This window comes from Sylvia atricapilla, unplaced genomic scaffold, assembly GCF_009819655.1.
Source record: "Sylvia atricapilla isolate bSylAtr1 unplaced genomic scaffold, bSylAtr1.pri scaffold_66_arrow_ctg1, whole genome shotgun sequence".
Lineage (NCBI taxonomy): Eukaryota > Metazoa > Chordata > Aves > Passeriformes > Sylviidae > Sylvia > Sylvia atricapilla.
This window is the reverse complement of record NW_027077153.1, coordinates 54923-80129: the sequence shown is the minus strand read 5'-3', so window position 1 is coordinate 80129 and position 25207 is coordinate 54923. Positions and strand designations below refer to the sequence as shown.

At 47.8% G+C, this 25207-nt stretch overlaps 1 protein-coding gene and 1 long non-coding RNA gene across 2 annotated transcripts in view; both read left to right on the top strand.

The window, feature by feature from the left end:
- LOC136374973 (olfactory receptor 14A16-like) overlaps nt 1-25207 on the top strand; it is a 184574-nt gene that overhangs the window by 137518 nt on the left and 21849 nt on the right. The window lies entirely within an intron of this gene.
- Nucleotides 1-25207, top strand: part of LOC136374970 (uncharacterized) — a 75716-nt gene that overhangs the window by 40663 nt on the left and 9846 nt on the right. The gene's annotated exons all lie outside the window — the stretch shown is intronic.

Below are 25207 nucleotides of genomic sequence, written 5' to 3'. Positions count from 1 at the left end.
GCTGGGAGTGATTCTCCCGCAGTCACTTCTCAGCCCCTTCCCAGCCCTGAGTGATTGAAGCTCTCTGTGCCTGTGTGCTGTGCCCGGGCTGGCTGCAGGCAGTGCCCCAGCCCTGCTGGGCTGGGAGAAGAGCTGCTCAGCAAGAGAAATGTGGTTTTAAGCTCTTCTTGGTTGCCAGGAGCTGCCTCTGTGCCAGGAGCCCAGCCCAGCTCAGCAGCACAGACACTGCACAAGGACATTAATGACCCTCTTGAGGCTTTTTCTGAGGCCCTGAACATCAGTCCCTCAGAGGGAGATGAAGAAACCTCTCCAGAGCTCCAAGTCAGAATCCAACTCCAAAGTTTCCTGAAGTTTTAATGGGTCCCACTGAGAGACAGGACAGAGAAAGTGTCCCCAGGCCCCAGGCAGAGCAGAGAACTGCAGGCAGTGATGACAGGTGGGGACAAAGAGAAGCCAAGTCCTGGTGTCCTGGGGCACAGCAGCCTCTGTGCCACCAAGGGCTGTGAGCAGACACCTTGTCCTGAGGCCCTGGGGCCTCCTGGCACAGCCCCAGCAAGGCTGGGCACTGTCAGCCCCTTGTCTTGCCCTCAGCATCCCCCTCCCATGGCAGTGGCCTCAAGGATGTGCTGGAAGGAGTCCCTGGGGAGCCTTGGTCAGGAATGGCCCTGGGGGGCTCCTTAATGCTCCCAGGGACTGCAGGTTTTTTCAAAGGACTTCAGGTTTTACTTTTGCCTTGGAGTTTCTGAGAGGTCTGTGCAATCCTGGCATCCAATAATCTGCTTTAATAAGTCCCTTGAGAGGCTTTGTGAGTAACAACACTCAGTGGGACTCATTTATGCTTCAAGGTACTTCAGTTATTTTAAAAGAAGTTGGTGTTTCCATTTTAAGAATTCCTCTGTAAGAAGTTTGTGAAATCAGCCCTGTGCTCACACGGGCCACAATTATCTACTTGAACAAGTCCCTTGGGATTCCTTGTCAGTAAAAACGCTCTGTGCAGCTCATTAATATTTCAGGCTGCTCAAGATTTATTAAAGAACTTTTTTTGACACAGAGTATAAGAAGTTCACGGAGTCATGGCCTCCAATTATCTGCTTTAATGAGTCCCTTGAGATTCTCAGCCAGTAACAATACTCACAGTAAAGCTAATCAATGCTTCAAAGTACTCAGAGTATTTTAAGTACTTATTTGTGCCACTAAGTCTCTGAGAAGTTTTTGTGCAATCCTGGCCTCTTGTTCTCTCTTCCAAAGACTCCATGAGGAGCCTGTGTTGAGGACGGACCTCAGTATTGTGGAGGGACCAAAGTTGGACCCACTAATGCTTCCAGACATTTTGGGTGTCTCTCTGACTTGGACTCCTGTGTGATCTCCTCTCCTCTCAGGCCCTGAGGTTCCAGGGCTCATCACCAAATGCACCACGGGGCTCATTAGGATCAAACAAGTCCTGACAAACCATGGCTGTGCCGTGATTTCCCTCTGGTCTGCTGCAGTTTATTAGGAAGCATTTTTTTCTAGAGTTGTGGAGAAATATTTCAAAGGGCTTCTAAGAAATCCAAATTCCTATTTTCACTGATGTATTTTTTTGCCGTTTTCATTACAGAAGAGTTGATTGCAGGGTCTCTCCCAAGGAGGTCTGGCCTGCTCAGAGAAGCTCTGCTTTGAGATCTGACCCGGTGTGGACAACCCTGCTCCACATTCCCCAGCCCCATCTTGGCTCCCCTCACTCACCTGGGTCCTGATTTGCTTGGAGAACTGGCTACTTTTCTAACCAATCTAAAACTCCTGACTTTTGGACAATCTGCTCAAGTGTGTGCCAAGCCCAATGGGGCCACCAAGGAGGTTCCCATTCCCGAAGGCAGAACCATGCAAGGAATGATTTAGACACACAGGAAGTTCTGCAATAAACACAAATCCAGAGTTGGCTGAAGGCAGAATTAGACCAACTCCTGAAGGACAGACAGGCTTTGAACTCCTTGCACCTCCAAGCTGCAGGTGGGTTGTTGGGAGGTGTGTGAGTGAGCCCAGAGTGAGGGTAAGGGCAATGCAGAGAGGCCTGGAAGTGCTTCTGTGCAGACAGGCTGTGGGGAAGGGCACTGCAGGCCTGGGCTGGGCCAGGAGTGAGGCTGGATCATCATGCCAAGCTGCCATGGGCCATGGCAAGGGGCTGTGGCCATGGCCAGTGGCCTGAGCCCACTGCCTGGGCCCCTTGCTCAGGGCTGGTGTCAGTGGCCAGAGGCAGAGGGGATCCCTTGCTGGGGGCTGTGCCATGGCTACCCGCCCTGTGCCGTGCTGGCTGCTCAGGCGCCGCGGAACCAGCAGCAAACGCCACTGCCAGGGCCAAAGGCAGCTCAGGCAGACAGAAAGGGGCAGTGCTGGCCACTGTTTCCATGGCAGCCCTCCCGGGGACACCACACCTGGCTCACCTGTCCTGCCAATTGCCATGGAAACCCGGCTCATTGGGGATGCAATGGTGGACAAAGGTTTGAGTAGGGCCTGTCTGAATAGGACAGAGGGTGGTGGTTTTAAACTAAAGGAAAGGAGGTTCAGATGAGGAGAGATAAGGAGAATATTTTTGATGGTGAGGTTGGTGATCCAGCAGGACAGGTTCCCAGGGAGGTGGTCAATGCCCCATCCATGGAAACATTCCAGTCCAGCTGGGACAGGGCTCTGAACAACCTGATCTGGTGAAAGATGTCCCTGCTCATGGTGGGGATTTGGATGAGATGAGCACTGCAGAACTCTTCCCATCCAATCTGTAGAGGAGTTTTTAGAAGAGAGAGGCCTCGATTAATTTATCCAAGGTTTGAACAATCCCTGATATCAGGGAACAGTATGAGGTTCTGTACTGTGCCTGCTGCTTCTGTGCTGTTCTTGCATTGCCTAGAATAAGCAAGAAATTAGCAGATGTGATAACTAGTTGGTACCTTTCACAGATGCCTCCTCTCCAAAGCTGAAGACATGTAACAAGTTGCTCTGCCTTTTCCAAGATGCTTGAAGACAGGAATGCTATTCATAAGACAGGACAAAGAAGAATTTACTGCCATAAGACATGAACAAATTAACAATATTTAGAGTGCTTAAACATGAGATTTTAAACAATCACAAGTTGTTTAGCTGTGCCTGCTTCACTCTGCAACCACAGAAATATATGGAATAAAGAATAAATGAGGAGACCAAACCTAATCATATTGGTGTCCATTTCGTATTCGGCTCCTTCCTCAAAGACAAACCATCTCAGGGTTGCGTGGGGACAAGGGGCTGCTCACTGGGCTCCATCCACTCCCCTGACTCCTCCTTGTCTCTGCTGGAACCCACATCCAGCAGCCAAAGACAGCCCCTCCTCTGGCCTTTCCCCCCTGCCCCAGGGGCTGCCAGAGCCAGGGGGGCACAGGTGACCTTTAGGCTCTGCAGGGCTCAGGCACAGTGGCTGTGCCAGAGTCAGGGCTGAGGTGACACTCTGTGGGCTGGGGCAGAGCCCAGGCACAAATGAGCCCTGAAGCAGCAGCTCTGCAGTGGTGGCCACCAGGCCAGGTGGCCAAGGGAGGCTTCTGGCCATGGCCTGGGAGCAGCTGCTGCTGCCAAGGTGCCTTTGGTGCCTCAGGCTTTCCCTGGCACAGCTCCCAGCATGGCACTCTGCCCTTGTGCCCGAGCCCTTCGCTGTGCTGGGGCTGGCCTGGGGCTTTTCCTGCAGCGGGATCTGCCCTGGTCCTGGCACAGGAAAGGCAGTTCCTGCTGGAGCAGGAGGCTCTGGCTGTAGTGGGCTCAAACAACTTCAGCAAGGCCCTGTTTATTTATATATTGCTTCCTAGAGCATTATATTCTGTTAATTGTTACAGCTCCTTTACTGTCAGTTAAATATCTTTTTAATTTACTCTTAGGTGTAAATGTATCTGCCTAATCCTGATCAGAATCAATAATAGCTGTATCTATAGAAATATATCTGATATTCCACCTATACTCCTATGGGACAAATTGCATTTTGTTTCTATACCACCTCTCTAATCTTTTGCACATAAATCTTTGACAACGTCTTGGGCTGGGATTGGATCCAGCCACTCACAGTCTCCTCTCTTAGATGGAAACTTAGAACTTTAGATCTCCTGGAGGGGTTTGAGTATCCATGGTGGCTATTGGGTGTCATTTCTCCACCTCATGACTCAGCAGGAGTTTCTCCAACGAAGAAAAGAAGCTTTGGCCTGAAGCTCCCACTCTGCCCATGACAGGAAGGCCTGGGAGTGTCTGGGACATCCCAGCTCTTTGGCAGCTTGGGGACTCCTGGCATGTCACCATGGAGCCCCCGTGAGTGCCTGTGATAGATGGGTGCCTCTGCAGCCCAAGGTGCCCTGGGATGTCCCCATGGCATGGCTGGGACTGCCTCTGGCTGATAGTCTATAGGGTTAAAATTAAAATGATTTCTGCTGCTGCAAAGCTGGGGAATAGAACCTCAGCTTTACTGCAACCAGGATGTTGCTTTCATGCTATTGTTTTAACCAAATCAAATATAACTTTGCCTGGGTAGTTGGGAGGAAGGGAGGATTTGGACAATTTGTACTTAGTCTATGTATCTTAAAAATAAAGCTGTTCTCTACTAGGCCACGTGAAACTATACCTAATCAACATATGATAGATGATATAATTGTAACCATTCTTGGTAGCTGAATGTGATTATTACCTTAAACCAGAATCTTGAGAATCAGAAAAGAAGATATTTACCAAAATTCATGCTTGAGTGTATACAATAGAACAAGGGGAGTCTTAATGATTAACATAGAGTTGTATAAAGAAAGGGTATAAGACTGTACACCTCTGAGTCCTCATTGGAGTTGGATTTGGGTCTGTACCTCGACTCCCAGAGCTCTTCAATAAAGAACAACATATAATCATTCCGTGATTATGGGTTTCCAGTGCTAACAAGGACACTACTTTGGCAGTGCCCTACAGCTGATCCCCACAGCCTGTGGCATTTTCCTAAACCCTCCGTTGAAAGAACTGTCTAGGACATGTGAGCTCTCTCTGCTCTGGGTACTGAGGGATGTCCAAATGTCAGGTACTGGAGTGGAGAGTACAAACCATCAGCTGCTGTGTCCTTTGGGGGTCTAGGCACTGGTGAGACTGGGGTGTGTGCACACAACACTGGTGTGTGTATGGGGCTGGGTGTGACCACCAGGGAACATCAAACCAGAGCAACCAGCGAGCAGCAGAGGCCTGGGAGCCACTGTGGGAGATCAGCTCCTGCAGGGATCCACATGGTCTGGGTGTCTCTGCAGCTCTGCATCTCATCCTGCCATGGCAGAGCACTCAAACAGCCCCTCCCTGTGTCCCTTTTGCCACTGACTGTGCTTTGGCCTGGCCTGGAAACCTCCCGAGGTCCCTCCCAGGAGGAGTCCCTGTGCATTTCTGCAAAGGCTCTGCCCTTCCTGATGCAGCAGCTGTGGGGCAGCAGAGCTGGGGCAGTGCATGGACAGGGCTGGATGTGACAGGGGCCATGAAGCCACTGCCAGGAGGTGACAGGAAGGACAGTTTTCAAAAGGGAAATTTAGAAATGGTGACTTAGTTGTGTTTAGGAAGGGAAAGCTTGGCTGGAGCATTTGAAGAGGATGAAATACAAGGGGTGTTGGGTGAAACGGGGTGTTCAGCTGGAGATGAGGAAAGATTTTTCCCCAGTTGCAGGGCTGGTGCAGAGCAGTGTGGCCATGAACCTGGCTGGCCTCTCTGTGTGCCAGGGCTGGTCAGCTCCTGTACCAGAGGTGCTCCCAGAATCAGAGCCCAGGTGGGGCTTCTCCCACCCTCCTCACTCCTTCACCTCCCCAGAGATGGAATTCCTGCTGTGTGGGTTCTCTGATGTGCTGGGTGATCTCACAATGCTTCTGGCCAGAATGTCTGCTGAGGGCCAGCCAGGCTGCTGTAGTGGCAGTGACCTGCCAGCCATCCCCATTGCAGCTCTGTCCCCTGCGCCTGGCTCTCCCTTTTCCTCTGCCCCTGTCTTGTCTCTGCTGGGATGAGCATTTTTGTCATTAATATCTTGTCCCCAGGTTATGGGGACAATTTCTTCCCAACCAGGTTCCTGGAGCAGAAGTGGCTTCACAACCAACATGTGAAGACTGAAAGATAAAGAGCAAATGGGAAGTTAGAGCAGGATGTGGTTGGAAAGGGGCTGTGTGGATGAGGACTTTTCTGGGGCCATTGTGGGGAATAATGGGCTGGATAACAACAGATCTGCCCAGAGCAAGCTGGAGCCAAATTTCACCTGAGCATTTGCTGTATTAGGGCCAGAGCTCCTGCACACAATGTTGTTTGGTCTGCTCTTGTAGGTGAGCATATTCCCGTCAGTGCTCCTCTCTAGGATCTCTTTCAGAGCAGGGAGAGGGATCAGGATTGCTTTGTTGCTGTACAGTGGGGTGTCAGTTTATGACATGGTAACATCAAGGGCAGCGAGGGTCATTTGGGATGTGTCTTCAGTACTGACTGCTCTCCTGCCCTTGCCTCAGGTGCTACCTCTGGGTATCCATTAATAATTGTTCCCAGCCTGTGGGGGGAACAGGGAAGGATGATTTTCCCCAGCCTTTCACCCCCTTTTTCCTCCTTCAGGCCTGGTACAATAACTTTTGAGAATTTTGAATTTCCTTTGAGTGTTAAGGAAACTTTTCTTGCTGCTGAGTCTGCCAGGTCCTCCCAGTGTGGTCCATATCATGTTTAGAGTCAAAACAGAGATTTCTAGGAAGGTCAGAGATCTGCCCCATGGGTGGACAGTCATGAGTGACATAGAATGGGTGTCCTGGTTTGGAGTAAATTAGGGAAGAACCTTCAAAAGGAGTCCCCTAAACCAAACCTCCACCATCCCTTCCCCCCCCCACCAGCCCTGGGTTCGAGAAGGAAAATACCTTGGAGGAAAAGTGGAAAAACCGGTTTATTGAGAAAAATACACTCCCCAACACCAAATACTGGGAAAAGACGGGTTACTGTGATGAGGATGGTGCTGATGCGTCTGTTGCAAGCCCGGGACTTCTCCAACTCCTCAGGTCAGGTCAGGTCCGGAGCCGGTTCAAACCTTGGCGGGGGGGGGAAAGAAGGAGGGAAAAAAACCAAACAGAAGCAGCGGGGGGGAAGAAAAATGGCGGCAGGGGCAGCCAGAGAGCAAAGTGAAGCAAAGCAAAGCGAAGAAGGCAAAAGCAGCCGAGCTAGCAAAAGCAGGAGCCGAAAACAGCCAAGAAGGAAAGAAAAAAAAAAAAAGGAACTGCAGGCTCCCGCCCAAGAGGGCGGGATTCAGCTGCGAGACATAACAACATATCCAAGATATGGGATGGATATATGGGATAGGAGGCAGCTCAACCCAGAACATTCCACCCCTTATCCCATATATCCATCCAATTAAAACTTTCATCTCACTTACTCAGACCTTTAACACTTACACATTTCCGTCCGTCTTACTTGCTCAGACCTTCGACACTTATACATTTCCTTCTGTTTCATGTCTAACTGATCTAACACGCAGACAATGGTAGTAACATTCAGCACATATCAATCTTACCCCATATTCGGATCTCCCTGAGGTACACATCGCATTGTTCCATCTTTCTGCATTATCCACCATGTACAACCCGGTCCTCGAGCAGAGACAACTCCACGGATGGGTTTGCCTGTACTCGAGTCAGGGTTGATCCATACTGTCTTTCCCAACAAACCTCTAACATGGGCCACTGGGACTTTATCTCCATCTACTACATTAAGGTGCTGGGACTGAGCAGGACCTCCTTGGTTGGTGGAACCTCGTGTTAACTAACCAGGTGGCTTTTGCTAAATGCTGCTCCCAATTTTTTAAGGACCCTCCACCCAATGCCTTCAGGGTGGTTTTTAACAGCCCATTGTACCTCTCCACTTTACCCGCGGCTGGTGCATGGTAGGGGATATGATATACCCATTCAATGCCATGTTCCCTAGCCCAGGTTTTATATAAGATTATTTTTGAAATGAGTCCCATTGTCTGACTCAATTCTCTTGGGAGTGCCGTGCCTCCAAAGGACCTGCTTTTCAAGGCCCAGGATGGTGTTGCGGGCTGTAGCATGAGACACAGGATAGGTTTCCAACCATCCTGTGGTGGCTTCTACCACAATCAGCACATGACGCTTGCCTTGGTGGGTTTGAGGCAGTGTGATGTAATCAATCTGCCAGGCCTCCCCATACTTGTACTTAGACCACCGCCCTCCATACCAGAGAGGCTTCATCCGCTTGGCTTGCTTAATGGCAGCGCATGTCTCACAGTCACCGATAACTTGAGAGATGCTGTCCATGGTTAAATCCACCCCTCGGTCTCGTGCCCACTTATAGGTGGCATCTCTACCTTGGTGACCTGAGGCATCATGGGCCCATCGTGCTAGAAATAACTCTCCCTTGTGCTCCCAGTCAAGATCTATCTTCAACTCCCCTATCTTTGCAGCTTGATCTACCCGCTGATTATTTTGCTGCTCCTCATTAGCTCTACTCTTGGGGACATGGGCATCTACATGGCGAATCTTCACAGGCAGGGTTTCTAACTTGGCAGCGATATCTTTCCACTCTTCAGCAGCCCAAATTGGTTTACCTCTACGCTGCCAGTTCGCCTTTTTCCATTTCTTCAGCCATCCCCATAGAGCATTGGCTACCATCCAAGAATCAGTGTATAGATAGAGCCTTGGCCACTTCTCTCTCTTTGCAATATCTAGGGCCAATTGAATTGCTTTAAGTTCAGCAAATTGACTGGATCCACCCTCTCCCTCAACGACCCCTACGACCTGTTGTGTGGGGCTCCATACAGCTGCCTTCCACCTCCGACCCATCCCTATGACACGGCAGGAACTGTCGGTGAATAAAGCGTGACATATTTCCTCTGATGGCAACTGGTCGTATGGCGGAGCTTCCTCAACCCGGGTCACTGGTTCTTGTTCTTCATCTGCAACACTGAAACTTTCACCTTTGGGCCAGTTTGTAATTACTTCCAAAATTCCAGGGCGATTCAATTTCCCAACTTGAGTGCGTTGTACAATGAGGGCAATCCACTTGCTCCAGGTAGCACTGGTGGCGTGGTGGGTGGAGGGAACCTTTCCTCTAAACATCCACCCCAGCACTGGTAGTCGGGGTACCAGGAGGAGTTGTGCTTCCATACCTATAACCTCTGAGGCGGCACGAACCCCTTCATAGGCTGCTAGAATTTCCTTTTCTGTTGGAGTATAGCTGGCTTCCGACCCTCGGTAACTTCGACTCCAAAATCCCAGTGGTCGGCCTCGAGTCTCCCCCGGCATCTTCTGCCAAAGGCTCCAGGACAGACCATGGCTCCTGGCTGCAGAATAGAGCACGTTCTTCACGTCCGATCCTGTCCTGACTGGGCCAAGGGCTACCGCGTGAGCAGTCTCCTGTTTGATCTGAGTAAAAGCGTGTTGCTGCTCAGGGCCCCACTGGAAAGAGTTTTTCTTGCGAGTTACCAGGTGGAGAGGGCTCACAATCTGACTATATTCTGGAATATGCATCCTCCAAAAACCTATGACACCTAGGAAAGCTTGTGTCTCCTTCTTGTTAGTTGGTGGAGACATCGCTGTGATCTTATTGATGACATCAGTGGGAATCTGACGCCGTCCATCTTCCCAATTAATTCCCAGGAACTGAATTTCTCTAGCAAGTCCTTTGACTTTGCTCTTCTTGATGGCAAAGCCAGCTTCCAGGAGAATCTGGATAATCTTCTCTCCTCTTTTAAACACTTCAGCTGCAGTGTTGCCCCACACAATGATGTCACATATGTACTGCAGATGTTCTGGAGCCTCCCCCTCTTCCAATACAGTTTGGATCAATCCATGACAAATGGTAGGACTGCGCTTCCACCCCTGGGGCAGTCAATTCCAAGTGTACTGCACACCCCTCCAGGTGAAAGGAAACTGAGACCTGCATTCTGCAGCCAGAGGAATGGAGAAAAAGGCATTGGCGATGTCAATAGTGGCATACCACCTTGCTGCCTTGGACTCCAGCTTATACTGGAGTTCCAGCATGTCCAGCACAGCAGCACTCAGCGGTGGAGTCACTTCATTCAATGCCCTGTAGTCTACAGTCAACCTCCATTCTCCGTCCGACTTGCGCACAGGCCATATGGGGCTGTTAAAGGGTGAGTGGGTTTTACAGACCACCCCTTGGCTCTCCAACTCACGAATCATTTTGTGGATGGGAATCACTGCATCTCGAACTGTTCTATACTGCCGCCGATGCAGTATAGAAGTGGTGACTGGCACCTGCTGATCTTCCACCTTCAACAATCCCACAGGAGATGGGTCATCCGATAGTCCAGACAGGATGTTCAGTTGCTTAACACCCTCTGTTTCTACAGATGCTATTCCAAATGCCCATCTGAATCCCTTTGGGTCTTTGAAATACCCATTTCGAAGAAAATCTATGCCCAGAATACACGGGGCCTCTGGGCTGGTCACAATCAGGTGTCTCTGCCAGTCCTTTCCAGTCAGGCTCACCTCAGCCTCCAAAAGAGTCAACTCCTGTACTCCCCCTGTCACCCCGGCAATGGAAATTGGTTCTGCCCTTACATGTTCCGATGGCACCAAAGTACATTGCGATCCAGTGTCAACCAAAGCCTCATGTCTCTGTGGCGCCGATGTGCCAGGCCATCGAATCCACACAGTCCAAAACACACGATTCTCCCCAACCTCTACCTGGCTAGAGGCAGGGCCCCTCTAAGCCTGATTATCTTTCTTTCCTTGGACATATGTCCTAGAGGTTCCCTCCAGGGGATCAGACATATCATCATTGTCCCGGCTGCAGACAAGTGGTGCTGCTCTCTGTTTAGTAGGACTTCCTCTTTGAATCCTACCTTCTTTCAATTTATGCACCCGTTGCGGCAGAGCAGCAGTGGGTTTTCCATCCCACCTCCTCATGTCCTCCCCAGCTTCACGCAAGAAGACCCACAACTCGGTTCGCGGAGTGCACCTTCTCTCCCCAGCAGAGGAACGCCTGCATTGAACACCAGGGTCTCTAATTTGAATGGCCGAAATTTGGAGGAAGTCCTCCCTAATCTCTTCCTAGAGTTTTTTGTGATTTTCCTCTAATTTATCTTCAAATTTCTGCAGTCGTGTTTCCACAGCTGCAATCCTGGCATGAGTTGGGCCATGTACTGCATCAGCATATGCTCGAAGCTTCCTTGCCATATCGAGCACGATTTCGTGTGTCTCCTCGCGCTTCATTATTGCTAGAGCAGAAGCGTATTCAGATGGTCCAAGTCGTACAAGTTTTTGCCACATCACGGGTGTACATGGTACCAAATCTGGGTTCTTAGTGTTTAGGTCATCTGAGAAGATAATCTCTGCCACTGCCATTTCTCTCAAGCATTGAATCCCTTGTTCTGTGGTCTTCCACTGGGTCTGCTGCATGTAGAGAACGTCTGCACACAGGTATCTTTGTGCCACACTTCCCAGGACTCGTTCCCAGAGACTGCAAGGGGTAGTCTCCCTCATCATTCTTTGGTCAATAACTGGATCATGTGACAGGGAGCCCAAATGCCTTGCTTCAGTGCCATCCAGAATTGTAGCTTCGCCTGCAGCATCCCAGAGACGGACTAACCAACTAATTATAGACTCATCTGGTCGTCAAGTGTAATCCTTTCTCAAACCTTGAAGGTCCTTCAGGCAAAAAGCATCAATAGTGGGTCCTGATCTTGTGCCAGCTGGTTGGACATTTGATCTTAGGCCAGTTGGTCCGGCTCCCAATCGGATGTCAGTTAGTTCGGCTTCTGATTTTATGTCAGTTTGTCCAGCTTCTGATTGGGTGTCCTCGGGAGGCCTTGAGGGCCCTTCACCTTCATCATCAACATCCTCCACTGGTCGATCAGTCTTTCGTGCTCTCTTTGCCCTTGCGACTGCCAGTGTCTTAGACTCCCTGTCTGGTTTAGCTGTTGGCCCGGAGCCCAGGATATTAGCTGCAGCCTGAGTGACTGGGGTGGTAACTAGTTTATCTCCCTGTTCCCTTTCTTTTATCTGCTGTCCTTCAGTATCTAGCAGAGTATGGTAAACATATGCCAGGGCCCAGCTCACTGCAACAATCCTTTTCTCCTTAGTATTACCACAGCACTTCTCTTTCAAATACTTTGCCACCTCAGCTGGGTTCTGAATTTGTTCAGATGGGAAGTCCCAGACTATAGGATCAGAAAATTCCTTTAAAATTTGGCCCATATCTTCCCATTTCCCACTCCACTCAAGATTTCTCTTTGTTGGCTTTACCCCTAAATCAGGAGTCTCATTAGCCCTTTTAGAAATCTCAGCTTTCATTTTATATAAACTGCAGACAGTATAGAAAAGACTTACTAGATTAAATGCCAGAAAGATGGTCTCTTTAACACTCAGGGGAAACTGAACATTTTCTAATAGAGATGTAAAAAATTCAAAGGAGAAGAGGGAAGACAGAGGCTGGAAAAACTCTCCCCCTGCTTCTCCCCTAACAAACTGAATGCACCACCATAACAACGAACTATACACTTCTGGAACAGATTTAAGCATCTTAACAGCCCTCCTACAAAGCATCACAAGCAAGCCTAGCCCAATGAATATTCTGGTTAGTGCCCCACAACCCTAAAAACTACAAATTAGTAGCATTACCAGAGCTTTTTCTATGTAAGGGAATAACCCTAGGTACCACAGAGGTATTAAAACCTCAAAAATCCCTGGGGACCAGAAATATTGGCAGGCTTTCACTTCGAATGACATCATGAATCCAGTAAAAACAATCCCAATACACCCATAAAACAACTAGAACCAAAAATATTATTGTTAAAAACGGGCCAGGAGACCTGCTCCTTTGAAAAGCCTTTATTAGTCAGCTCTTTAAAGGGGGAACTCGAGGGGTCGCCTGCGCCGCCGCTGCTCCTGTCGCCGCCCTCGCTCCTGTCGCCGCTGAGGATCAGGTGTCAGTCGGACCTTCTGCTCTCGCCGCAGCAGAGTCGGGAGGCTCCGATCTCGCGGGAATTCCCGGCAACCCAACTGGGCTCGTGTGGTCTAGGGGTGTCACTTCTTCCCAGTCCCTTTGTGGTTATGGCGAGGCGGCAGAAGCAGAATTCAGTCTTTAGGTAGCTGAGGGTCTTCTCGGTGTTGTTGTGCCTCCCTTTTTACCTGGATTTGGTGCTGGGTCGCGGCTTTTGGGTCCGCTTGCCGGCAACTGTACTTCGGTTTGGAGCGGTGCACCATGGAAGTCCTTGGATTTTCCTATTAGGCGGGGCCGGCAGCTCGAGGAGCCGGCAGGGAACGGCGACAGCCTAGCCCGACGGAAGGGGGGGACCCCGGGGTTTTAGAGGGGGTATACAACTTGGAATGAGATTTTTGAGGGTACAAACTTTGGTACAAACAGCTTAACAGACCGGTTTACAACTGGCATAATATTTGAAACAGTACAACTTTTTAACAAATGGCAGACTGTGTAAGAAAATGGGAATCTCTTACATTTTATTCATTTCAATTATTATTAAGGTTTTTCCACTTTCTCTGGCCCTTTCCCTGCCAATGCACCAAGAAATGTCCTGGTTTGGAGTAAATTAGGGAAGAACCTCCAAAAGGAGTCCCCTAAACCAAACCTCCACCACCCCTTCCCCCCCCAGCCCTGGGTTCGGGAAGGAAAAATACCTCGGAGGAAAGTGGAAAAAACGATTTATTGAGAAAAATACACTCCCCAACACCGAATAGTGGGAAAAGATGGGTTACTGTGATGAGGAGGGTGCTGACGCGTCTCTCGGAGGCCCGGGACTTCTCCAACTTCTGAGGTCAGGTCAGGTCCGGAGCCCGTTCAAACCTTGGGGGGGGGGGGGGGGGGGCGTGGGGTGTGGCGTGTGGGGTGTGGGAAGAAGGAAGGAGGGAAAAAAAAAACAAACAGAAGAAGTAAGGGGAGGGGGGGGGGGGAAACGGCGGCAGGGGCAGCAGGAGAGCAAAGCAAAGCAAAGCAAAGAAGGCAAAAGAAGCCGAGCTAGCTAAAGCAAGAGCTGAAACGGCCAAGAAAGCAAAAGAAAAGAAAGAACTGCAGGCTCCCGCCCAAGAGGGCGGGATTCAGCTGCGAGACATAACAATGTATCCAAGATATGGGATGGATATATGGGATAGGAGGCAGCTCACCCCAGAACACCCCTCAAAATGCTATACCTCTACCTCCTCCTCTATCCTGTGTCCATACCCCCTCTCAACTTCCACCAGCCCCTATACTATCCCAGATTCCCCAGGTTCCTCTGAACCCATTAACCTCTACCCCTCCTGTCTCAAACCCACCTCAGTCTTCTTCTGCTTCTACACCTATTCCTTCTTCCCAGACCCCTAATCTCATAACTCCCTCTGAACACTCTCTTGCTAACATGACCACCCCATTAGCTTCCCAAATCCAGCCAATAATTACATCCTTCTCACCAGAGAACGTCCCTAAACCTCCTTGGCAGTGGGAAAGAGTAACCACTCACAGTAATAGTGATGCCAGTATTAGAGGTTCACAACCACTCCAAACTCCGAGTCAGGTTCAAGGCAGGACTCAAGATGAAGGTCCGTATTGCAATACCAGGTCCAAAACTCTCCGTGTGGACTGATTATTCCCCTTATGAGAAGTACCAATGGGCGGAGTGTTTGGTGGGGTTGGCTATGTAAAGGAGGTGAGAGGGCTAAAGAAGGAGATGGGGAATTTAGTCGAAGATCCAGTTGGAGTGGCCCAACAGGTAGATCAATTCCTAGGGCCCAATACGTATACTTGGAATGAACTAACCTCCATCTTTAAGATCTTTTTTAGTCCCGAAGAGGTTAAACTAATCAGGGCTGCAGGTATGAAAATTTGGGATAGGGAGAACCAAGCAGGCCCCCCAGCTGACTGGAAATTACCACTTGATGATCCAGACTGGGATCCAAATCAGGCACAAGACTGAAAAAGCATGGAAGAGTATCGAACCTTAATGATCTGAGGGATTAAAGAGTCTGTTCTGAAAGGAAGCAATACCAAATTGGCTTTTGACTCAATGCAGGAAAAAGATGAAACACCTGCTGCATGGTTAAGTAGATTGAAGAAAAGTTTCCAGCAATACTCCAACATAGACCCTGAAAGCCAAGAAGGACAAGTTTTGCTAAAGGTGCAGTTTGTATCTAAATCATGGCCAGATATAAGAAGAAAATTAGAAAGTATTGAAGATAGGCAGGAAAAAGGGATCAATGAGCTGTTAAAAGAGGCATTACGGGTATACTTGTGGAGGGAGGAGGAAAAAGCAAAAAGTAAAGCCAGGATGATGATCACAGTAGCACAAGAAAGTTTAAGAACAGATAGGGGAGCAGTAGTGGAAAAAGACAGCCAGGACCCCTTGGGAAAAAAGCCACAAAGAAAACCCATTCTACCACTGTGACACACCAAACCTAAACCTAATGAGAATAGGAAATGCTATTATTGTGGAGAGGTGGGACACATCTAAAAGGATTGCCAAAAAGTTAGCTTCGATGATGCAATCACCAGAGAACAGGAAGCCCTAGAGAAGTTGCTAAGAGGCCAGGACTAGGGGTGTCAGGGGCTTTATACTCTAGGGGACCCAATGCGTCATCTTACAGAGCCCTTGGTAAACTTTGAAGTAGGTCCCCATTCCCACGAGGCTGAATTTTTAGTAGACACAGGTGCTGATAGGTCGAGTGTGAAAATAATCCCACCTGGAATAGCAATTGGATCAAAAATTTGTGAAGCTGTTGGGGCAGAGGGAAGGCCTTTCACAGTCCAAGTATTAGAAGGAGTGGAAATATGAGGAAATTCTCGGTGTTGCTGGGTGGACTTAATATATCTCCCAGATGCAGATAGCAATTTATTAGGTAAAGATCTGCAAGTTCAATTAGGGGTTGGAATTATTCCAGAGAAAGGAAAAATGGTAGTGAAAATGTTTAAACTAACCGAGGTAGACCTAGAACAGATCAACCCAGAAGTATGGGCAGAAGAAGGTAAATGTGGATTCATAGATATCCCTCCCATACAAGTGAATACCCAAGATGGACCACCTATTAAGATAAAGCAGTATCCCTTATCTTTGGAAAGTAAAAAAGGGTTAGCACCTATCATTGAGTCCGTCCTAAATGCAGGCATTTTGGAAAGCTGTATGTCTCCCCATAACACACCGATCCTCGCTGTTAAAAAAGGCTGAGAATAAGTATAGACTGGTGCAGGATCTCCGGGAAATAAATAAGAGAACAGTCACCCGACACCCGACAGTGCAAACCCCATACAGACTCCTCAATAAGATCCCAAATAAGCATGCATGGTTTACAACCATTGATTTGAAGGATGCATTTTGGGCTTGTCCCCTCACTGAAAACTGCCGTAATTGGTTTGCCTTCAAGTGGGAACATCCAGAAGGGAATAGAAAATTACAGCTCAGGTGGACACGCCTTCCCCAAGGATTCTGTGAGTCACCAAATCTTTTTGGGCAGGCCTTAGAAAAGATACTGGAATCATTCACTCCTGAAAATGGTGTACAAGTTTTACAGTATGTAGATGACATCTTGGTATCTGGAGAGGAACAGGAGTCAGTCCGAGCAACCAGCATCAAATTATTAAATTATTTAGGTACAATTGGCCTAAAAGTTTCTAAAAAAAAATTACAATTTGTAGAACCCCAAGTAACATACTTAGGACACATAATTGGAAATGGTTATAAAAAACTAAGTCCAGAAAGAATTTCCGGTATTATGTCAATTACAGCCCCCAAAACAAAAAGAGATATTAGAAAAATATTGGGTCTATTTGACTACTGTAAATTATGGCTGGAAAATTACACTCAAGGTGTTAAGTTTCTATATGATAAGCTGGTATGCCCGGACCCAATAGAATGGACAGAAAAAGATGAAGTCCAGCTGAGAAACCTGAAAACACAATTATCTTCAGCACCGGTCCTAGAATTGCCAGACCTAGACAAAGAATTCTACCTGTTTGTAAATGCAGAAGAAGGAGTTGCATATGGAGTGTTAGCACAGGAATGGGCAGGCTTGAAAAAACCCATAGCATACCTCTCAAAGCTTTTAGACCCCGTAGCTCGGGAGTGGCCTACCTGCCTGCAGGTAATCGCTGCCACCACCCTATTACTTGAAGAAGCCCAAAAACTAACATTCCATGGGAAAATCAAAGTATATGCGCCACATGATGTCAAAAGCTTATTAAGCCAAGGTGCACATAAATGGCTTTCAGACTCCCAAATCCTGAACTTTGAAATTATATTAATGGACTCAAACAATCTTGAATTGGCAACCACCAAATTAATCAACCCAGCACAATTTTTATCAGGAGAGCCAGTATCTAACTTAGAGCATCAATGTCTAGATGCCATAAGCCTGCAAACCAAAGTCAGAGAAGACCTAAAAGATGCCCCTTTAGGTTATGGAGAAATCTTTTTCACAGATGGGTCCTCACGAATAATAAATGGAAAGCGAGCTTCTGGTTATGCAATTGCTGCAGTGTCTGGGAAAGTAAACATAGAGGTCCTAGAAAAAGGTAAATTACCAAACAAGAATTAAAGCTTATAAAAGAGCTGGAGCTAAAGCAAGGACTTCAAGGGGAATGGGTGCTCCCGGATGGGAGAAAATTCCTAAGCAAACCATTAGCATGCAAAGTATTAGATGAAATGCACAAACTAGCACATTGGGGGACGCAGGGCCTATGGGATCATTTCTTGAGAGAAAACATCTGTATAGGTGTATATAATATAGCAAAGGCCATCACTCAGGGCTGTATAACATGCCAAAAAGTGAACCAGCGAGTAATGAGGAAACCCATATCAGGGGGAAGAGAACTAGCTGAAAGGCCCTTCCAAAATGTGCAAATTGATTTCACTGAAATGCCCCCAGCACAAGGATACAAGCACCTACTAGTGATTGTAGATCACTTGACCCACTGGCCAGAAGTGTTTCCAACCCGAAATGAAACATCAAGGGTGGTAGTTAAGATACTTTTAGAGCATATCATCCCTAGACATGGGCTAATTAATAGTACTGACTCTGATCAAGGCCCCCACTTTACAGCCCGTGTCCTCCATGAAACTACTAATGCCCTGGGAATAAAGTGGAGATTACATACCCCATGGCACCCCCAAAGCTCCGGTCGGGTAGAACAAATGAACAAAACCATCAAAACAACCCTAACCAAATTAACTCTGGAAACAAAATTAGATTGGGTAAAATGCTTTCCATTGGCCCTGCTGCAAATAAGAACCCGATCTCGAGCAGATTTGGGAGTATCCCCCTACGAAATGTTATTTGCACTCCCATTCCTAATCACTCCATATAGCACTGCTCAATATACAGAAGGGGAAGAAACATCAAGGAAATACCTGGAAACTGTTGTAAAACACTAGGAAACCTCAGAAAAAAGGGATACTTCCCCCAAGCTCTTCCCTTAGAGGTAGACACACATCACATTAACTGTGGGGACTGGGTACTCATAAAATCCTGGACTAACTCTCCTCTCACCCCAAAGTTCGAAGGACCCTATCAAGTTCAACTCACCACACACATACGGCTGTGAGAACTCAAGAAAAAGGGTGGACACATGTGACACGAGTTAAAGGACCAGTTAAAGGACACCACCGAGCGGAGAAAAAGACTCTAGCTGGACTGTTATCCCCAACACCAAAGACTTAAAAATAACCTTAAAAAGAAAACCCCAGAACTGAAAACCCTGTTCAAGAACCAAAGTTATAATAGTTGCTACTAAAAATAACAGTTGTAGTTGAAAGTTAATGTGTAATAAGTTGCTGTTACGTGTTACCTTATTGTTTATAAACTTATCCCCCCCCCAATGTTAAATTGTAGCTGCTACAATTACTCATTGAAATAAAAACTCTAGCTTCCTAAGCAGCACAGTCAAACAGTATTCCTCACCGAGCAATTTCTCCCAAAATCAACAAAAACAACAAAAATCAACCTCGGACCCAGGCCCAAAGAAGGCGTGAGGGGAGCCCCAAGAGGCAAGGCCAGAGGAGATCAAACATGGTTCCTACTGGACTCTTGGGAGTCACAGACCAGAGAAAGCCCAGAAAAACCATCGCAGGGCTCATGACAGGTCTAGTGATAATAACATACCTCACAAACGCCAGGGGAATGGACTCCTGCATAAAATGTTATTATCCACTGTATAATGGAGAAAATCTAGAGTCCTTAATAAGGGTCCACACAAATTTAAGTCCTTCTTGTTACAATAGATCACAATTAGAGGAATGCCACGAAAATGGAAAAACCTATTGGATCACCAGAAATACAGCCTCTTTTAGAGAACGCCTTTTGGGAGATTGCCCCATGAGGGATACCTGGCTCTGCTTAGACAAGAATGAACTAATAAAGGGTGAACCTGATGCAGTAAAGGAAAAAAGAGTAAACATGAAAGTAGGAGATAAAGAGTGGGAGAACTTAAATGGGAAGAACTTGTTCATTGATCTGGTAGAAAAGATCAGCAAAGAATTGAATATAACCAACTGTTGGGTATGCAGGAACACAAAAATGTCAGATATTTGGCCCTGGGAAGGAATCAGTTTAAAACCCTGAGAAATTTTAAGCATAAAACAAAGTGGAGAAAGTCAGAAAATACCCGGACACAGGGGAAGAGAAAAATGGGAATTGAAAACTAAAGTAATTGGGGAGGAATGTATTTTAAGAACAGGAAAAAGTTATGAAACCCCTGTAGGGCAAATGGCATGTAAAAGGTACCTTATAACAAAAAATTTAGGAACTAGGTGGGTCCCCTAAGAACCCAACCAATATTGGTCTTTAAGATAAAAGGAAAAAGGGTGCATATACTATGAAGGGTATAACCGCTACAAATGTGCAGACAAGGGAATCAATCCCTTCTGGGAAATCAAAAGTTTATAAAAATATTGGGAATTTCCATATGAAGATGAAGAAAATTTCTGGGAAGCCCCAGAAAACATGTTTTTGGATTTGCAGGGATGCTGCTTATACCCATCTACTGGGGGACCGGTCGAGTAGTTGTACAATTGGAGTGATCAAGCCAGCTTGCTTCCTCCTTCCTAAAGAAGCCGGCTCAGGGCTTGGAATACCACTATATGACAACCTAGGAAAACATATTACAAGGAAGAAGAGGAGCCTTATAAATACAAGAGTAACTCAGAGTTGGAAAGGGAGAATTTGGACCCCAGAGGAAATCATCAGATTTTATGGGTCAGCGACATAGGCCCAAGATGGGTCCTGGGGGTATAGAACCCCAATATACATGTTAAATAGAATAATTAGGCTCCAGGCTGTAATCTAGATAATCTCAAACAAAACAGAACAGCCCTTGATCACATAAGTGACCAGCTCTCCCAAACCCGCACAGCAGTATACCAAATCCGGCTAGCCGTAGATTACTTCCTCGCTGATGAAGGCGGAATTTGTGGGAAGTTCAACACTTCCGAATGCTGCCTAGAAATAGACGACAAGAGTGAGGTAATCAAAAACATCTCTAAAGAGATCAGAAAAATCTCTTATGTAGGGAACCAAGAATGGACACCAATCCTGAGCACAGATTGGTGGAATGATTCCTGGTCCTTCAAAGGTAGTCTATGGAAAAAAACTAACCTTCATAGGTACAGCAGGACTAACTGGATTGTTATTCCTTCCCTGTATCATCTCATGTTTAATTAGAACAATCATTTCAATCATACAATCTAGCAACTTAATTCCTAATCCATCAGAAACGATCCCAGGGAAAGAAAAAAATAAAATCTTGAGACTAAAATGTTCAGAACAAAGTGAAACTAGAAAAACATACGACCAATATCAAAAACTAAAAAAACTTTACGACCAAAAGTCCGAAGCAGCAAATTGATGCAGCCTGATACCTGGTCAAATTAAAAGAGGGGGGGATTGTTGTGGGTAAAATTGACGTTCAGACTGCCTACGAATTTACCTCTTATGTGCTTACCCGTTCTTGTTCCAACTGGGTTACCTATGTTTGTTCCAACCTCAGCTGAAGCTCCTAGTTAATGTACCTATCCTTTTCAATTCTAAGAGTTCATTGTTGAAAAGTTCTCATCTGTTTTATTACCCTACCTTTAGTTGTTTGTACCCCTCACCCCCCTGTAACTCGTCGGGTAACCCAGCCGCTGCTCCCCAGAATGGACTACTGCATTTCCCATAAGGACTTGCGCAGCCATGCATATTAAAATCATATTGCCACCTGAAAATGAAACAACCCTAGATGATGAGCCACTTTAAAAGGACACAAGAAACTCCACACTATGAACTGAGAAGAGCCTAATGAAGCTAACTACATCAATTTCAGCTCAACAAGTGAGTCACCACAACTTGAACAACACCCAAGCACAGAGACCCCCTCGAACTTCTGAGGCAAAAACGTGTCTCTGGATGATCCCTGTGAGGGTAGAGGCTCCAGTCCTGCCGGAAACGACAGGCCTGTGTGGCCCTCCTCCTGGACGTTGACCATGGTAAGCAGCGGCAGCGGCACGCACCCCGAGCCCCTACCTCCTAGGCCCCTCTCTAATAAAGGCTTAACAAAGGACAGAAGGTCTCCTGACCCTTCCTTTTTTTACAGTTAGGATCAGATTGGAGGTTACTGGGCTGTTAGTGTTGTTGAAAGGGAGCAGCTGGGATCACACTGTGGGCTACTGTGAGCAACTCTCCATGCTCTTATGAGGCCCTGCTGTGTCACAATGGACCCCTAGTGTCTGCAATGTAAGAATGTCCCCCCTGTCCCTTGGAAACTCACAGTGTCACGGTTATACCCTGTGTTCCATGAGTCCCTGCAGTGCCACAATGGCCCTTAGATTAGATGAGGTCTCAAAGTGTCATCATGGTCTCCATGGTTCCATGAGGATGCATTGCTTCAAAATGGCCTCCTTGGGTCCATGATGTCCTGTAGTGTCACAATGTCACTCCTTTGTCACAGTGTCAGAAAGGACCCTTGTTCTCATGGAGCCCCACAGTGTCACTGTGGTCCCCTGCCTTCTAAACACAGAAAGGTCAATACATGTTTGACTAATAAGTGGAGGCATCTATCACAGTGCTAATGAACATGCAAATGTCATTAGTGAACAGATACAAAGATGACCTTTGGTTGGAAGTCCATCCAGAGGCCACCTTTGGCTCAGGGCTGGTTGTTCAGGCCTCCCTCAGGCCTCTTGTCCAGGCCTTGGCACTGCAGGGACATGGCTGAGTGGTGGGCCTGACACTGCTGGGTGAACGGCTGGACTGGATGAGCTCAGAGGTCTTTTCCAACAGAAAGGATTCTGTAATTCCAGGATTCTATCATCTGGATTCAGCCAGGTCCATGTTAGCAGCATTACTTTGGTCCAAAAGTCCCCTCTTGCTCAGCTCCTGTGGCCTCAGGCTTCAGCTCTATCAGCTCCTGGTGCTGAGCTGCTCATGCTGAGACAACTCAGAGAGAAGAATTCAGTTCATCCAATTCCTTCTGGGACATGGAGAGGGGAGGGTGTAAATACAGGAGCATTGTTTGCTGTGGCCTCCTCTCTGCCCAGAGCTTTCTCCAAGAGAGCCATGAAGCAGCTGTTCCTGCTCCCAGCTCTGGCTCTTCCCAGGCTCTGACCTTGCCTGGTTTTGTCCCTCTTGCTGTGCCCTCTGTCCCCCCTGTGCTCGGTGGCTGCTGCCCAGGACTGTGGAACTGGCACAGCTCCAGTGGTCGAGACCCTCCTTTCCCTGCCCTTGGAGCTGCCTGCTCACAGCAGCCTTTTCCATCTGGAGGCTCCATGTGGAGAGGGAGTCCCCACTTCAGTTCCTTGCACAAGCCCAGGAGCCCAGGGCTGCCATCTCCAGTCCCTGCTGGCCCTGAGGCTCCCAGGTGTCTCAGGCTGCTGGGACACCAGTGCACACGGGAGGGAACAGTGGCAGGGGCTCTGCTGGAAGTCAGCTCCATGTGCTGCTGCTGCTGCTGTGGGGGTGGTTTGTGCAGCCCTGCCCCAGACTGAGGGATCAGACCCAGGCCCTGCTGCTGCTCCCTGGGGATCAGGCACACTTGGGTTGTTGCTGTCAGTGCCAGCAGAAGCCGTGGCTGCAGCAGCGGGTGCTGACAGTGCCCCAAGCCCCGGGGCTGGAGGGGTCCCTGGGCTGGGGGCTGGCAGGGAGCTGCCCCTTGTTCTCCCTGTGCCCCATGCAGGGCTGGGCTGGGCACAAGTGGGGCAGCACAGCCAACAGGGAGCCTGCCAGTCTCTTCCAGCCCTGTCTGCTCAGAGTTTGGGCCTTGGAGCTGCAGGTGGACCAAGGCAGCTGCTTCTGCTCCCTCTGTGTGTGCCCGTGTTCAGCAGTGCTGCCCCATCAGTCTGTGCCCAGCAAAGGGTAAAAGCCTCAGCCCTGCAGGGCCAGGAGCTGCCAGGCTCTGCCAGAGCAGCTCAGCCAGCGGGAAGGGGCTGCTCCACATGGGACACCAGGAGCAAAGGACTGTAGCACCTCAGCCTTGGGCAGAGTCCCAGTTCTGTGAGGGATTAACAGAGGTATTCACACACATTGCTGCCTCAGCACTGCGGTGCTTCACCTGCAAACACATGGTTTGAGATCTCCAAAGGAATTCTGCCACTCTTGACTGGATCAGGATGTCACCCGTGCTAAACTCCAGTTTAGTCCCAAGCACTCAATTTACACCTCCGCTGAACTTTTTTCCTCAGGGTATCCAGACAAAAGTAAACAGAGGAGGAGTTTACAATTTTGTTGTCTATCAGAAATGTATCTCAATTTGCTGTACATTTTTTTCTTAGGATGATTTCTCTGTTTAAAAATAAAAATAAAATAAAAAAACCCCAAAACCCAAACAAAAACCCCACAAAACAACAACAACAAAACCCCCCAACAAACAAACAAACAAACAAACAAAAAAAACAGAGAGAGAGAGAGAGAAAAGAAAAAAACAGAAAAATATGAAAGAGAAAAACAAAAACCAAATGTGTAGTGAAAAATCTTCTGTAACTTTGGATTAAGAGGCAACTGATCTTTTGAAAAAGAGAACTAAGTTGTTTACATTGTAAATTTTCTGATAGCATGGGGCTGGGGTATTCCATTTTACTGACCTCAGCATCCTCTTTTCCAGCATTAATGTATTTTACATTGTGGTTGAAGCAATAGGAAACAGAAAGATGGATTGTGCATGACTGTGTCTTGAGGGCAAAAAATATTGCAGTTTGAAACTTGGACATGAAATATTGCAAAATCAGTTACAAATCCCAATGGACATCAACAGGACTTTTACACTGGACTTCTGCAAGGCAGACTTTGGCCTATTCAGGAGGCTTATTCAGAGAGTTCCTTGAGAAGCAGCCCTTAAAAACCAAGGAGTCCAGGAAAGATGGGCGTGCTTCAAAGCAGAGATCTTGAGGGCAGAGGAACAGACTGTGCCTGAGTGCCGAAAGATGAGTCAACGAGGCAAACGTCCAGCCTGGATGGGCAAGGAGGTTTTGGAGGAACTTAGGAATAAAAGGAGACTGTATCATCTTTGGAAGGAGGGTCAGGTTTCTCAGGAAGTATTTAAGGGGATTGCTAGGGTAGGTAGGAAGAAATTAGGGAGGCCAAAGCTCTGTTCAAACTTAATTTAGCAATTTTTAAAGGATAATAAAAATGCTTTTGCAACTTTATCAATGGCAAAAGGAAGGGTAAGACCAACCTTGGTTCTCTCCTGGATGTGGGAGGGAACTTAGTAACTGCAGATGAGGAGAAGGAAGAAGTTCTTAACACTTTCTTTGCCTCAGTCTTTAGTAGGAAGATGGCTTGTCCTCAGGACAACTGTCCTCCTGGGCTGGTAGATGGTGTCAGGGGACAGAATGGTGCCCCTGTTATCCAGGAGGAGGCAGCCAGAGAACTGCTGAGCCACTTGGATGTTCATCAATCTGTGGGCCCAGATGGGATCCACCCCAGGGTGATGAGGGAACTGGCAGATGAACTTGTGAAGCTGCTCTCCATCATTTACAATGAGTCCTGGCTCACTGGTGAGGTTCAGGTGACTGGAAACTGGCCAATGTGACACCCATTGACAAAAAGTGTGGGAAGGAGGATCCCAGTAACTATAGACCAGTCAGTCTGACCTCAGTATGGCAAGATAATGGAACAGTTTATCCTGAGTGTCATCACACAGCACCTAAAGGAGGGCCAGGGTCTCAGGCCCAGCGAGCATGGGTTTAGGAGAGGTAGGTCATGTTTGACCATCCTGAGATCTCCTTTTATGACCAGGTGACTTGCCTGGTGGATGCAGGAAGGGC